The following is a 15,653-nucleotide window of genomic DNA, read 5'->3' as shown; positions in this document are numbered from 1 at the left end:
CCACAAGAGCACATCTTGTAATGTCTATTAGTTTAGCAAACTCATGCCAAGAATAGTAGTTACTCGTTTTCTCGGGGATTTATTTGCATCACTTCATTAATTAGCAATTTTCTTTGTATCAAGTGGATTTAACAGGTTTAATGGACTAAAAATGAACTATTGGACTGTTCAATTCTAGTTATTTTTATATTTATTCATGAGAAGGTAATGCGGTATGAGCATTTCCTGAATGCAAGACACACTTTACAATGCAGAGATTTTTTAAAAAATTGAAAAGGAAGGAAACAGAAATTTTGCTATGTGTGACAGACCTATCAATTCTTTCTTTGAATTTTTAGCATCTGTCTATATTCATATGTTTATCATTTCCCTTTTTGGACTTTAGGATCCTGGAAAGCAATAACTTACCTTCCATAATTATTTCAGCAACTTTCTTCTTTTAATCTCAGAAAGTGATATTGGGGCAACTAAGTGGCCCAAGTTAGATACAGCTCTAGGCCTGGAGTCAGGAGGACCTGAGTTCAAATCTAGCCTCAGACATTTAGTAATTACCTAGCTGTGTGCCTTTGGGCAAGTCACTTAACCCTATTTCCTTGCACAAAAAAAGAAGCAAAAAACGGTGACATAAATTTGAATGTTTTTATCATTCATGGTGATGCTTCTTCATCATATTGGCCTCATCCTTTCTCAGCTTCCTAAGTTGAAAACACTTTCATCTAATTCCACTTCAGTCATACATACTTATGACCAGATTTAGGAACTTCTTGGCATTTTTCACTGTTCTTCCTCTAATATCATGAAGGCTGATGTTTTGTTTTCTGAATTCAATCAATTGTCATTTGTTCTTATGTCATTGTTTCATCTTAATTCAAGAGATTGAGTCAAGCAATTTTATCAACTCTTCCCTCTGTTCCTAGCTAATCAATTACTGCCTAGTTTTGATCTCATGACTCATATATAATAATTTTCTCCTTGATCATAGGATCAGATCTTTATTTCCATTCATCAGCTGAGTTTCTGCATTCACATGTACTTTCGAATAAAAAAATTCTGCATATACAAAAAAGCAATTCAAATTTCAGAAGGCACAGATAATGGTTTCATTCTTCTGCAGTGCATCATTATCCAAGCAAAAAATAATGGATAGCATTTATATATGCCTTTAAGATTTTTCAAAGTGAATCAATAAAAAACAAAGTAAAGAAAAGTGGAATAAAAGTACCAGATCTTAAGCTCTACTATGAAGAACTAATCATTAAAATCATTTTCTAGGGACAGCTACTTGGCACAGTAGTTAAAGCACAGGCACTGGAGTCTGGAGGACCTGAGTTTAGATCTGACCTCAGACACTTAATATTTGCCTGTGTGACCTTGGGCAAGTCACTTAATCCCATTGTCTTGTAAAACAACAAACAAACAAGCAAACAAACAAACAAATAGATAGATAAATAAATAAAGAAGCAAATAAATAAATAGATGAATGAATGAATGAGTGAATGAATGAAGTAGTCTACTGGAAAGGTAAGATAAAGCAGTTAGACAGTGCAGTAGACACAGTTTAAGCATAGCCAGGAAAACCTGAGTTCAAATCTACATTCCTCAGACATTAGCTTTTATTACCCTGGGAAATTACTTAACCCTGTTTGTCCAAGTTTACTTAACTGTAAAATAAACTAGATAAAAATTGTCAAATCATTCTTTGCCAAGAAAACCCCCAAATTGGATCACAATGAGTCAGACATGATTGATATTGTTAAACATCAACTGGATTAGTAATTGAGTGGTTGATCATTAGACTATTTTAGGTTAACAATATACAAGAAGTCAGTAACTACCACAACCTAAGTGTTTGCTAAACCTCAAAATCCAGAAAATTGAAGAAAGAACCCCTTATCCACCAAAAACTCCTCGGAAAATGAGAAAACAGTTGGAAGAAGCAAATCATATATCAACACCCTACAACAAATTCTGATATTTGCTCAAAATGTGCTCAAGATTTAGAAATAAATGATGCACTCTTAAACAAATTAGGAAAGTATGGGGGGAAAAGTTATTAGATCCATGGATAAGGTAAAAATTGATGGTCAAATAGAGAGAATCATAAGTAGTGAAATGAATAATTATAAATACATCAAATTACAAAGAGATTTATAATAAACAAAACTGAAACAACCAAAATTCTAAGGAAAGCAGGAAAATTGGGAGAAATTACTGTAAGTTCTCAAATATATAGGAAACTGAGAATAACTTTAAAAAAAATCCCTTTCCCCAATTGCTATATGGTCAAACAGAAAATTTTTGAAAAAGGAATCAAAGCTATCAAAAACATATAAAAACTCTAAATTAGTAATAATTAAAGAAACATAAATTAAAACAACTCTAAGATTCGACCTCACCCAAACACTACATTGACTAACATGATAGTAAAATGAAATGACAAATTCTGAAAGTCATATAAAAATGGTACAATAATATACTGTGGGTGAAGCTGTGAACTAGTGCAACTAGTGTTCTGGAGAACAATTTGGAACTCTGCCTAAAAGGTTATGAAACTGCATTCCTTTTGACCCAGCAAATTAGTTATGAACTTGTGATATATTGAAGTAAAAAGGAAAGTGGTATACATATGAAAAAATATTTATAACTGTTCTTTTATGGTGACAAAAAAAAATAAAAAAAAACTGAGGGGATACACAGCATTTAGAGACAGGCTGAACAAGTTATGGCATATGGTTGTTATTGTATGCTGTTGGACTAAATGAAATGATTTAAAAAACTGTGGAGATATATTTTCTATTACAGAAGGAGTGAATAGAACTAGAACTTTGTATACTCATAACGAAAATGATCAACTGTGAAAAACTTAGCTGTTGGATCGATACAGTGATCCACAACAATGCCAATGCACTCATCATGAAAATCATGTCCACATAAGGAGATAACTAATAAATTCTTGAGTACAGATTGAAGAACATTTTTTCACTTTATTTTTCTTGATTTTTTGGCACACCATTGCTAGTGTGGAAATATTTCATATGATGTTATGTGTATAAAGGCTATCATATTACTTGTCTTCTCAAAGAAATTTTGGGGATTGTAGGAAAGGAAAAATATAATTAAGAAGAGTTGCAAATTAAAAAAAGAAAGAAATTAAATAATTAAGTTGTAAGGGAATGGTTTCCAAATGACTTTGAAAATTTGTCATTTTATCCTTACAACAATCTTAAGTTAGAAGTTATTATTTTCATTCACATTATACAGAAAAGGAAAATAAAACAAATAGTTGAAATGACTTAACTAAGATTTCCTCGTAACATATATATATATATATATATATGTATATATATATATATACATATATATATATATATATATATATCAGACAATTTTGATTAATGATGCTTTCTAATATAGTTTCAGATCTGGGAGGGCTAAGGCACCTTCTTTTGCCCTGTTTTTCATTAAATCCCCAGGAAATTCTTGACCTTTTATTTCTCCATCTAAATTTACTTATAATGCTTACAAACTAATTAAAGTAATTTTTTGGAATTTTGATTGGTAGGGTACTAAATAAGTTGTTCAATTTAGGTTGAATTGTGATTTTTATTGTATTAGTTTGGCCTATCCATGAGCAGTTGATATTTGCCCAGTTATTTGAATCTGATTTTATTTCTGTGAGAAGTGAGTCTTCCTTGGCAGGTAAACTTCCAAGTATTTTATATTGTCTGAAGTTACTTTGAATGGGATTTCTTTTTCTAGCTCTTTCTAATGTAACTTGATATATATATATATATATATATATATATATATATATATATATGGAAATGTGGAGGATTTATGATGGTTTATTTTATTTCCTGTGACTTTGCTAAAGTTGCTATTTATTTCTAGTACTTTTTTCATGCTTTGGGGGGATTCTCTAGGTATACCATCATGTCATCTGCAAAGAGAGAGTTTTGTCTCTTTCTTCCCATTTTTAATTCCTTCAATTTCTGTTTCTTCTCTTATTACTGAGCCTAACATTTCCTAATACCATATTGAATAGTAGTGGTGATAATGGGCATCCTTGTTTCACTCCTGCTTTTATTGGGAATTCCTCTATCTTATCCCCACTGCATATAATGCTTGTTGGTGGTTTCAGATAAATACTGCTTATTATTTGAAGGAACAATCCATTTATTCCTATGCTCTCTAGGGTTTTTAATAGGAATGGGTGCTGTATTTTCTGACAAACCATTTCAGCATCTATTGATATAATCATGTGATTTCTGAAAGGTTTATTATTGATACAATTAATTATACTAAGTTTTCCTAATACTGAACCAACCCTGCATTCCTGGGATAAACCGTACTTGATCATAGTGTTTTATCCTAGTGATGACTTGTAAAAATTTTGCTAAGATTTTATTCAAGATTTTTGCCTCTCTATTATTCAGGGAGATAGAACTGTAATTTTCTTTCTCTGTTTTTTTCTTTCAGGTTTGGGTATCAGCACCATATTGGTATCATTGAAAGAGTTAGGCGGAGTTCTGTCTTTGCTTACTTTTGCAAAGAGTTTCTATAGAATTGTAACTAATTGTTCCTTAAATGTTTGATAAAATTCACTTGTGAATCCATCTGGCCTTGGAGATTTTTTTCTTAGGAGGTTTAACAATGGCTTGCTGAATGTCTTTTTCTGAGATGAGGTTATTTAAGTATTTAATTTCTTCTTCATTTAACTTAATTTTTTTGGAAATATTCACTTAGATTATCAAATTTATTAGCTTTCAGATGGGCAAAATAATTCTGCATTGTTTCTTAAATTTCCTCATCATTGGTGGTGAGTTCACCTTTTTCATTTATGACACTAGCAATTTGGTATTATTTCTTTTTTTTAAATCAAATTAACCAGAAGTTTATCAATTTTATTGTTTTTTCATAAAATCAAATCTTGATTTTTATTTATTAGTTCAATAGTTTTCTTGATTTTGATTCTATTAATTTCTCCTTTAATTTTTAAATTTATAATTTGATATTTAATTGGGGGTTATAATTTGTATTTTCTCTAATTTTTTTAGTTTCATATTTAATTCATTGATTTCCTCTTTCTCTAATTTAGTCTTGTAAGCATTTAAACATATAATATATCCCCTGACAGCTGCCTTGGCTATTCCATAAGTTTTGGTTTGTTATTTCATTATTGTCACTGTTTAGGCTGAAATTAATTGTTTCTATAATTTGCTGTCTGATCCACTCATTCTTTAAAATGAGGTTATTTATTTTCCAATTAGTTTTAGGTCTATTTCTCCCTGTTTCATCATTGCATTTGATTTTTATTGTGTTCTGATCTGAGAAAGATGCATTCACTATTTCTGCCTTTCTGTAATTGATTATTAGGTTTTTATGCCCTAATCAATTTTTATGTAAGTGTCATATACTGAAGAAAAGAAAGTATATTCCTTTCTATCCCCATTCAGTTTCCTTCATAGGTCTTTCATGTCCAGGTTTTCTAACAATCAACTTAACCTCCTTAACTTCCTTCTTGCGTATTTTATGGTTAGTTTTATTTAAATCTGAAAGCAGGAGGTTGTGGTCTTCCACTAGTAGAGTTTTGCTGTCCATGTCTACCTATAACTCCTCCAAATTCTCCTCTATGAATTTAGATGTTATACTGCTTGAGGCATACAAATTTAGTATTGAAATTATTTATTATCTATGGTGCCTTTTAGGATAATATAATTTCCTTCCTTATCTCTTTTAATGAGATAGATTTTTGCAGCTGCTTTGTCTGAGATAAGGATTGCTACCCCTGCTTTTTTTTTCACTTAAACTAAAGCAAAATATATTTTGCTCCAATCTTGTATCTTACTCCATATGTATCTCTCTGTTTCAAATGAGTTTTTGTTAAGGAAGTATATTGTAGGATTCTGGTTTTTAATTCACTCTGCTATTCACTCATGTTTTAAGAGAGATTTCATCCCATTCTCATTCAAAATTATAATTACTAACTCTTTATTGCCCTCCATGCTATCTTCCCTCTATTTTTATTTTTTCCTCTTTTTTCACTTTATCCATATTCCCCAGTGTTTGCCCCAATATCCAAACTGCTCCTCTTTCTTTCCCCTTTCCCTTTTCCCCTTCTTCCTTCCCTTCCTTCTGTTAAATCACATTTGCTCCCTCTTCCCTTTGCCCCTTTTAAAACTTGAAAGGTAAGATAAGTTTCCTAACTTAACTATGTTAACTATAAGCCACATCTGATGAGAGTAAAATTCAGGTGGTTCTGCCCTCCTTCCTTCTTCCCCTCTGTTGCAATAGGTCCTTTGTACCTCTTAATGTCAGCGAGTTTCTGTTAAGAGGTTTCTTTAATATTATATATGAGGGAAGATCAGGACAGTATAGCACAGTGCCTGTCTTCTCACCACCATCTTGACCAGATGGATCCTAAATAACGCTGGATTTAGAGAATGAATTAAAAACTTCCTGTAGATGACCTATTACAGATACAGACATCAGAATTGCTAATATATAGAAAATACCAACAAATGTGCCCATGAAAACATACAGGGAAAGGAGCACCAAGATTCACCAAGCCTGAGAAAAACAGAAATATATAGACATATAATAGGTAAATAAAGAATATCAGAGGTTGAAAATGTGAGTTCTCATCCCCTAACTTAATTCAGGCGTTATCCCCTAAATCGCTAATTGCATAAGTGGACTTAGGCTGGTGAACTAATCTAGCTGCTTCAAGTCACTACTTCATGAAGTTATGTTTGAGCCTTTATTGAACTAAATGGGAAGGAAATTACTGTTTCCTAAGCACTGATTAATGGAGGGATATTAATAGGAAGGAGTACTTTTATATAGTATCAAAAAGCCCTCAAGTAGGACAATTATTTAAAAGTACCAGTTATTTATTGTCCTTTCCTTTATTGTCCCTGACAATAATAGTCGAAATTCTCATTAGCTCTTAGATGGACTCCTTTCTGAAAAAGTCTTCTAACAAGTTTTCTTTGCCTTAGATCTTTCCTTTCTCCAAGTCAAATCATAGACTTCTACAAGAGTAATGTTTTGAAATCCACAATCTCTTTCTTAAACATTTTTCTTTGTATTTATTTTGGTTCATATTGTATTCTATTAATTGAATTGTAAAAGATTTTTCATTGTTTTTAAGATTCCTACTCTAAAAGATTATACAAAGCTTATATGAGCTTAAAAAATATTTTGAGGTAAATTAAATTTAAATGATTTATATAATGCATTGATATCTTAAATTCTACTTTGTATTAAATGTATATTGAGGCAGGTCCATTATCCCATATTAGATTGTAGTCACAATCAAGGTAAGCACCATGTCTTTTTCTTTTCCATTAGCCCATATTGCCTTTCAAATAGCTAACATTTGGGGGCAGCTAGGTGGGCAGTGAATAGAACATTGGCCTGGAGTCAGGAACACCTGAGTTCAAATCTGGCCTCAGAAACTTAATAATTACCTAGCTGTGTGGCCTTGGGCAAGCCACTTAACCCCATTTGCCTTGCAAGAACTAAAAAATAATAATAGCTAACACTTAAACTCCATTTGTCAAATGACCTTTTTTAAGGAACGTACTTAGCACAGAAAATGCAAATCAAAGTTCAGTAAATGATTGTGATGGTAAAAATTTTAAAAAATAAATATTTACAGTGAATTCTTCATAATCAAACAGATCTTACTTAATGATGGCTGTTTTTACACTTACATTTTTTAAGTAAAGGGAAATTTTCTCTTTTCAGCAGCTGTATTTTGCCAGTCACTGAATATCTTAGCTGAAGTTAAAAAAGATCTGTGTAGTTATCTTGTTTCACCCATACCATAAAAGAATCTCTATTATATGTGTCTTTGTTTGGAGATATCCAACGTTCATCCCATACCTCCTAATATTTCTGATAACTAGTAAATTGTTTCCCTTACTTGAATTTTTTCTGGGTTTTGTACATGAGGTCATTCCATCTCCTGAGCAAATACCTACTCACTAATATAATGGCAAATGTTTTTTGAGACTCTGCTAGCAGCCAAGAATGAGAGAAATTATCTAACCTGAACTCTTACATAGATACTTTAGATATTTGGACAGCTCTTGTTCTTAGGAAATTGTTCTCTACTTGGCAAAAATATGGAATATTATATAATTTACTTTTATTGAATCTTTTTCATGAGAAAAAAATTCCATGAGATATTTACTATAGGGTTTCCACTTTTTTTATTTTTCTCTTTTTCCATTATTATTTTCTTGATTGAAGTTTTATTTCTTATTCCATTTTACTCCCCACAAAGAAAACACAATAAGGAAGTTGTAATATCTTCTGAAAGTAGGTTGTATTTTGTTCAGCTCCACAAAATATGAGGTAAAACAAGAAAAAAGAGCCTGTACTCAGTAAAACTAGTTCATAACCCTTCTTGGTGTAGATATCAAGAATCTAGAAGAGGCCATGTTCTTATATTTGCTTGGATCTAAAGTCCAATTATTTGGGTATGTAACTTCTTATTATATACAACACTGCTTGGGAAATTAATGACAAATACTCTGGTGAAGGGAAATATGGTTTATGTTTCCAATCAGAAAAATATCCCAGAAATCAAAATCTGAAATGCTTATCTTAATATTTTTCTTATTTGTTTTAATGTTTTCAGTATAATTTTATCTTCATCTTGACTCTTATTTCTAGACCCATAGCCTGCAATTGAGTGAGTTGAATAATGCCAAAAGAAATGTTCTTCATCTTGCGAAGGGAATATTAGGGGATGGTGCAATGATGTGAGTCAGCATAGGAACCAGAAATCTGATGATATTTGGAAGAAAGCAACTAGAATGTAGCATCAAAAAGCTCAAGGACAAGAGATTGAATAAGAAATGTCCAAATCAGTACCAGAACAAAGACAAGCCAAGGTTTGAGGTAAAGGTTTAGGGATTTGGCACTGAAATCCTAGAAGAATTTCAAGAACAAGAAAGAAATTCCCCCATCACATAATTTCTACAGAGTAGCTCTATTTTTTGTTATTCATAGTCCCATCAGTCAAACCTACTTTCTAGAATTTTTTTTGTCTAAATTGTTCCTGACACTATTATCTTCATTGTCCTCCATACCTATGATTTTCTATAAGTAGGATAGCATTTTGTATCCAAAGACAATATTTCTTAACATAGGGACCATGCATCACCATGGGTCTACTTGCATGGAAAAAGGGGGAGAATTACAAGCAAACACATACTATATAAACACACACACACATATACAAACATGATATAGATATAGACATAGATATATAGCTCTAGAAAGATAGATGGATGCATGGATATAATGGATATAATACATGCATGGATGCATGGATACATGGATATAATAGATCCCGGATTATTTCAGCAGTAAGGAACAGATTATGGAAAACTTTTTGCAGGAGTAGTTGAAAGTTAAATGAAGTGGAGAAGCTATAGAAGGAAATAAGAAGAAACATAGTTCCAGGCATGTATAATAGCCAGGGAAAAAATGGAATTAGGAGGTGCAGCTAGGTGGCATAGCAGATAAATCACTGGCCTTGGAGTCAGAAGTACCTGGGTTCAAATCCGGTCTCAGACACTTAATAATTACATAGCTGTGTGGCCTTGGGCAAGCCACTTAATCCCATTTGCCTTGCAAAAACCTAAAAAAAATAGAATTAGGAAATAATGTTGTGCTTGACTAACTGTAAGGAGGCCAGCGTTCCTAGATCTAAAAGTATATGGAGGACAGAAAAGTATAAGATGATTGGAAAGATATAAAGGGGCTAAAATATTAAAGTAATTGAAAAACAGAGAATATTATATTTGATAATGGATGTGATAGCGAACAATTTGAATTTAGGAGAGGATCATATGGTCAGACATATGTTTTAGGGAGATTAATTCAATAACTGAGGAAACTGAATAAGGAAGAGGATTGAAACATGTAGATGTACCAGAATGTTATTGGAAAAGTTCAAGTATTAGAATATGAAGGCCTTCATCAGAGTGGTAGCAATATAAGAAGAGATAAAAATGTGGATCAAAGAGGTTAATAAAAGTGGAAATCTCAGGATTTGTCCTCTAAATGGAAATTGGAAGGAGGAAGTATAGGAGCTGAGGATAATTGAAAACCTAGGTAAATCATATAATGGTGGTACCATAAACTATTAGGGATTTGAGAAAGAAAGAAAGGTTTGTGGGGAATGATATTGCATTGTGTTTTATACTTATTGAGTATATATGCTTTTGGTGATTCAAAGTTAGATCTAAAAAGCAGTTGGAGATATAAGATATGAAGTCAGTAGAGGGATTAGGACAAGAAGATCTGAGACTCTTATGATATAAATGGTCATTAGGCATGCAGCTAATGATATTACTAATTGGAATATAATAGAGGGAGAATAAAATAGTACCCAGAAAAGAGCCTTAGGGAGGGAAGAGCAAAGAAAATGGAGTAAAGGCAGGGAGTTCTTGAGTTCTCCCCAAACTCATGCAAATACTTTCAAATAATGGGTCTAAACCAATTCAAGAACAGTGGAACTCACAAAAAGATGAATTGAAATAATTTTCCAGCCCAAGACAACTTAAAAGGTCAGCAGAAAAGATCTGTTGCCCCAGGATGAGAGCAGAGTAAGGTTTAGTGAACACTTCATTAGTGCAGACCAGCTGGAGCATCCAGGAGTCCCAGGAGGAGGACTAAATCTGTGGCAGCAGTGGCAGTCTCAAGACCTCTCAGTCCACACAGGCCAAAGAAAACTTAGAAGACCAGCAGGGAAGGTCTCTGCACCTGGTGTGAGTGGAGCACAGTTCAGAGCAGCAGTTAACTCCAAGAGGATCCACTCCACAGAGAGTGGGTCAAACTATTCTTCACAAGGATATTACAAGGGTCCCTTTGCTGGCACTGAACAGGACTTAGTTGGTTTTTGCATTCTCACATCTGGGTCACAATCCTGGGTAAAAGTCCAAGAGGAAGAGCAATGGCACACCAGGGCTTCCTGCTGCAGGGGAGAAGGGATATGACTCACAGTTCCAGGGATAAGAGTGCTTGTGGTCACTCAGATCAGAGAACAGGCTAAGTTAGATCATACACCCTTGGAAAAACTGAAAACTTGCAGGGGCCCAGAAATATCTTTGAAAATAGCTGCACAAAACCTCAGAAGCTTGAAACAGTATTCTTTCCACCCTGGAAGCAGAGCCCATCTTTAACAAAGATTTAAAATTATGTCATAGCATAAGAAAATGAAGAAACATAAAGAAAAAGAAACTGACCATAGAAAGTTTCTATGGTGACAAGCAAGATGAAAAACACCCTGTCAGAAGAAGATAACCAAGTCAAAGCATCCTACAAGCAAAGCCTCCAAGAAAAATATGAACTGGACCCAAATCACAGAAGAACTCAAAAAGAATTTTGAAAATCATATAATAAAGTTAGAAGAAAGATTGGAAAAAGAAATGAGAGTGATGCAAGAAAATCATGAAAAATAAATCAACATCTAGGTAAGGAAGACACAAAAAATATTAAAGAAACTGATACCTTAAATACCAGCATAGGTCAAATGATAAACAAAGATACAAAAAGCCAATGAGGAGAGAATGCTTTAAAAAGCAAAGATAACCAAAAGGGAAAAGATGCACAAAAATTCACTGAAGGAAAATAAAACTCCATAAAATAGATCCAGGTGAGGCAATTTACACACTATATACCTGAAACACATAATCTTTCAAGAAATCATCAAGGAAAAACACATTAATGGTCTAGAAACAGAAGTTAAAATAAAAATTGAAAGAATCTAACAACTTCTGAAAGACATCCCAAAATCATAAGTTCCAGGAACAGTACAAACTCCAGAGTTCCCAGATCAAACAGAAAATCCTGCAAGAAGCTAGAAAAAAACGGACTCAAATATTGTGGAGCCACAGATTTAGCAGACATTAAAGGATCACAGGATTTGGAATATGATTTTCTGGAAGGCAAAAGTTAGATTGTAACCAAGAATCAACTAACCATCAAAATTGAACAAATTTTTTCAGGGACACAGATGAACATTCTATGAATTAGTGAATTTCAAACTTTCCTAATGAAAATACCAGAGTTGAAAAGAAAATTTGATCTCTAAATACAAGATTCAAGAGAAACATAAAAAAGTAAACAGGAAAGGGAAATCATAAGATGCTTGATGATTTTGAACTATTCATAATCCTACATGGCAAGAAGACTCTGATAACTCATGTGGTAACTCATATGATAACTCATATTTCATTATTAGGATGCTTAGAAGGAACATATAGATATAGTCAGAGGACACAAATGTGAGTTCAATATGAAAAGAAACTATCTTAAAAAATAAAATTAAGGGTGAAAGAGGAATATAATTGGAAAAAAGGAAAGGGGTTTCAAATAAAAGAGGCATGAAAAAGCTTTTAGAGTATAGTAAAAGAGTGGGGTATGAAAATAAGTATGTGAACCTTATTCTCATTAAAATTGGAATAAATGTAATACCATATATACTCAATTAGGTATGCAGTTCTATTTTAACCTATTGGAAAGTAGGAGGGGAAGTGGGTAAGAAAATTGGGGGTGTAATACAATGGAGTTACAGTTACCAATAGTAACTGAAAAAAATTAAAGCAAATTACCCTGATAAAGGTCTCATCTCAAATATATATATGTATACATATATATACAGAAAGAGAAAGAGAGAGAGAGAGAGAGAGAGAGAGAGAGAGAGAGAACTGAGTGGAATTTATAAAAAGTAAAAGATAAAGGATCAAAAGATATGTATAGTTTTAGATGTTATACATTCTACCTATAGCCATATATTTAAAAATCATCTAACTCACTACTTATTGAATACAAATTTAAACAAAACTGAGATATTACTATCTTATATCTATTGGATTAGCTAATAGGATAGAAAAGGAAAATGACTAAAGTTGGAGGGGATTAGGAAAAATATGATATCAATGCAATGTTGGTGGAGTTGTGAACTGGTCCAATCAATCTGTAAAGCAATTTGGAAATATGTCCACACCCTTTTACCTAGCCATGCCATGACTTGTTCTATATCCCATAAGAAATGAAAAACGGAAAAACACCAAATTATATGTTCAAGTATATTTATAGCAGCTCTTTTCTGAAGGTTAGACTTGGAAATTGATTGGAAGCCCATCAGTTGGGGAATGGCTGAATAAATTGCAGCATGTAATTATGATGGAATTCTGTTCTGCTACAAAAAAAATGAAAAGCAGAGAACAGCTAGGTGGCACAGTTGGATAAGAGCACCAAACCTGGATGCAGGAAGGTCTAAGTTCAAATCTGACCTCAGGCACTTAATAATTGCTTAGCTATGTGACCTTGGGCAAGTCATTTAATCCCATTGCCTTGCCAAAAAAAAAGGAAGGAAGAAATGATGATCAGGATGCTCTCAGAATCCTGGAAAGACTGCTGGTAAGTGAAATGAACAAAATAATAACAATACTTATCAATGAGCAATTGTGAATGACTTGGATTTTCTTATCTGTGCTGTGACCTAAGAAAATTTGAAGGGTTTATGATAAAAAATGTTAGCCAGTTTCAGAAAAAAAGAGCTGAAAGTGTCTGGCTAAAAATTGAAGAATCTGTTTTTTGAAGTTTTCTCTTTTTTATTTTTTGGAAGAGAGTTTTTGTTTTCTTGCACAACATAGCTATTATAGCAATATTTTGCATGACTACTCATGCATAACCAATGTCAAGTTGCTTGGAGTGGGAAGAAAAAAAATTTGAACCTTAAAATTTTTAAATGAATGTTAAAATTTGTTTTTAGCATGAAACTTTGGGAAAATAATATACTAACAAAGATAATAAAAAGGAAAAGGAAAACAAATAAAGAAAAAATGTAATTGCCTTCCCTGAAACTGAGAATGGTCTTCAAGTGGAAAATGACTGAATACATTGTGTTACATGAATGTAATAGAATCCTAATATTATATAAGTATATGAACTAATTCAAAGTAAAGTAAAAAAAAATCCATTAAATAATCTATTCACAGCCTATATCAATGCAACAAAAGTGAACAACTTTCATTTCATAAGAAGTCATTATTTATAAGAATTCATCAACTAAGTGACAGACTATGATTCCACAAGCCTGATTATAAAGCATTCTACCCACTTCCTGATAGAAATGTCATGATAAAATCAGGTTACAGAATGAGACAAATCTTTTGCATATGCTATCCAAGAATTTGTTTTATTTAATTAGCAAAATTTGTCACAAGGGTTTTGGTGCTCTTGTTTGCTTGTTTCTTTTATAGACAGTGCAGGAGAAGGGAGGAAATAAAATGCAAACTGAGAAATAATTAAACTTTTCAAAAGAAATAAAGCAAAGAACCATTAGGGATTCCCATTGTTAATAAGTTGCTATTACTCCTTTATTTTTTGAAAAGAGCCGATGGATAAAAACTCTCTTCGATAAAAACTGTTGAAAAAATTGGAAGTTAGTATAGAAGAAACTTAGACTAGACCAGCACCTCATACCATGTTTCTAATTAATTAATTCTAATTTCTTTAATTAGTAATGATTTAGACTAATTTTTCATATGACTATGGATCACTTTGATTTCCTCAGCTATAAATTGCCTTTGTATATCCTTTGACTCTTTGTCAATTGCAGAATGGCTTGGTTATTTTTGAAAATTTGACTCAGTTCTCTAAATTTTAGAAATGAGTACTTTGTAAGAAATACTAGTATAAATTGTTTCCCAATTTACTAAATTTCTTTGGATTTTGCTTACAGTGGTTTTGGATGTGAAAAAGCTTTTTTAATTTAATGTTATCAATATTATTTAGTTGTGTTTAATGATGATCTCTTTCTCTTCCTTGGTCATAAACTGCTTCCCTTTCCATAGATCTGACAGGTAAGTTGCTCCTTGATCTTCTAGTTTGCTTATTAGATTGTTTTTTATGTCTAAATCCTGTATCCATTTTGATCTTTTCTTGGTATATGGTATGAGGTGCTGGTCTAGTCTAAGATTCTTTTGAAGTTTCTTTTTTTATTTTTTGGAGGAGAGTTTTATTTTCTCTCACAACATAGCTATTATAGCAATGTTTTGCATGACTACTCATGCATAACTTATGTCAAGTTGCTTGGAGTGGGAAGAAAAAAGAAAATTTGAAACTTAAAATTTTTAAATGAATGTTAAAATTTGTTTTTAAATGAAACTGTGGGAAAATAAAATACTAAGAAAGATAATAAAACGAAAAGGAAAACAGATATAGAAAAAATGAAATTGCTTTCCCTAAAACTGAGAGTGGTCTTCAAGTGGAAAATGACTGAATAGAATTCTAATATGATATAAGTGTATGAACTAATTCAAAGTAAAGTAACCCTGAAGACATTATGAAAAAGGATAAAAACATCACTTGTACAAAAATATTCATAGCAGCCCTGTTTGTGGTGACAAAGAATTTGAAATTAAGTGTATGTCCTTCAATTGGGGAATGGCTTAACAAACTGTGGTATATGTATGTCATGGAACATTATTGTTCAATTAGAAACAGGGAAGGATGGGAATTCAGGGAAGCCTGGAGGGATTTGCATGAACTGATACTAAGTGAGATGAGCAGAACCGGAAGAACATTCTACACCCTAACAGCAACATGGAATTGATGAACAA

This window comes from Macrotis lagotis, chromosome 1 (assembly GCF_037893015.1).
Source record: "Macrotis lagotis isolate mMagLag1 chromosome 1, bilby.v1.9.chrom.fasta, whole genome shotgun sequence".
Lineage (NCBI taxonomy): Eukaryota > Metazoa > Chordata > Mammalia > Peramelemorphia > Peramelidae > Macrotis > Macrotis lagotis.
Note: the sequence above shows the minus strand (reverse complement) of the source record.